Below are 1,741 nucleotides of genomic sequence, written 5' to 3'. Positions count from 1 at the left end.
AAATGATGCTGAGACATTGAGGTTACTGCTGCTGAAGAGCTGGGAGCTGGAACTCTGAAACCTGAGTTTCCCCAATAATAAACAAGATGCCAACCAAAGCATCCTGCTTACAGGGAGTGCTGACCTGGGTCAAGAACACCAATGTTTGTTGCCTTTGCACAAAAGACTAGAGTTAGGTTTTGTAGGCAAGTGATGGGTGCAATAGACTGAGCATCAGAAGTGACCCTCAGATCCTAGCTCCCCTGCCACAGGACATCTTGTAATCAGAATGGCAGAGAACTCAGTGTCGCACACAGAATTATTCTAATCGAGAGCCACTAGATTCTCCAGTTCCAGAGTCAAAGGGATACAAGAACCCACTGAAAAGCTGTGGTCAGAGCAAGAGGCTGGACATGGAGCCCCTGTTCTAGAAGCATTCACACCAGAGCTGTGTGTACTCCTAAACAGCCAGCACACAGAGGGCTTCCTGTCCACTTCCACCTTCAGCCTGCATCTTCAGCCCAGCATCCTCGGAGCAGGAAGGCCTGCAGAAGGAAGCTGAGCTGGATGTGAAGTGCTAGTCTGTGACACACAACTCATTCTGGAAACATCCCTTTAAGTGGGGCAGGAAGTTGGCCTGCTTAGTGTTTTAGCACAAAGAGTTAAGAAACACCGCAGTTCCTTAGAATAAAGCTAAGCTTTGGCTAATCTTAAGTGCTGAGAGAAATGTCCACTGGTGGGGAGGGGGCCCACCCACAGCGTTGGGTCATACTGTGATAGTCAGTGGACACATACTGGCTGTCTTCGGTGGCAGTTCATAGCAGACACAGAAGACACCCTCTACTAATCCTTGTAGGAAGTTCTTTCTAAATCATGAACACGGACTCCAGAACCTCACTTATCCCATCTCTGTCTTTGGCCCATCTGGCCCTAAGGTTGGCCACTGACCAACTCCCCAGTTCAGAATCTATAGAGGTGGTTCTCAATCCCTGAGGCAGGCTGCCTAAGACCATTGGAAAACATGGATATTTACATTATGGTTCATAACAGTAGCAACGTTACAGTTGTAACATAGCAACAAAAATAATTTTATGGCTGGGGGTCACCACAACATGAGGAACTGTATTAAAGGAAGGTTGGGAGCCACTGCTGTGGATCCTTCCACCAAAACAGATGAGCTTTGTATTGATCTGCCTTATCTCAATTCCACATAAAAAAGTCCTTTCATAGAAGGCTTCCATTGTTTTTTAAAATGTTGAAAGTTTGCCTTGAACTACCTCTCTTCAGAGTATTTCCTTAACTTGGTAAAGGAAAGAACACGAGGTTATGTTGAAAGCAGGCTATAAATCCAGGATCATATTCAGGCTGATTTCAAAGCTTTTGAAAGGCTGGAGATGGCCAGTTCTGAGATTGCCATGTCCCAAAAGGGTGGTCATCCCTGCTTCCTGCATCCTATGCCTGAACTCCTCGCCAGGCTGGGATCACAGCATATGTCACGGGAAGCCACCATACTGAAGGAGTGTGGCAATGCCCCCTGGGCCACAAACTCATCACACGGCTGAGACCAAAGCAGGTGGGAGAGAGGGCGACCAAGGAGCAGCAAGCTGGGGTGACTTCACCCCACCCCCAGTTCCTCTGTGCCTCTTACACCTGTCTCCTGCCAGTTCTCTGCTGACTCAATGCCTTGCCCTCCTCTGCAACTCCCTTAGAATGAAAATGCACCCCTCACAATGCCAGCAGTGTTCTCCTGCAGGGTGATGGG

Source organism: Arvicola amphibius, chromosome 2, assembly GCF_903992535.2.
Source record: "Arvicola amphibius chromosome 2, mArvAmp1.2, whole genome shotgun sequence".
Taxonomy (NCBI): domain Eukaryota; kingdom Metazoa; phylum Chordata; class Mammalia; order Rodentia; family Cricetidae; genus Arvicola; species Arvicola amphibius.
This window is presented reverse-complemented; position numbering follows the sequence as displayed.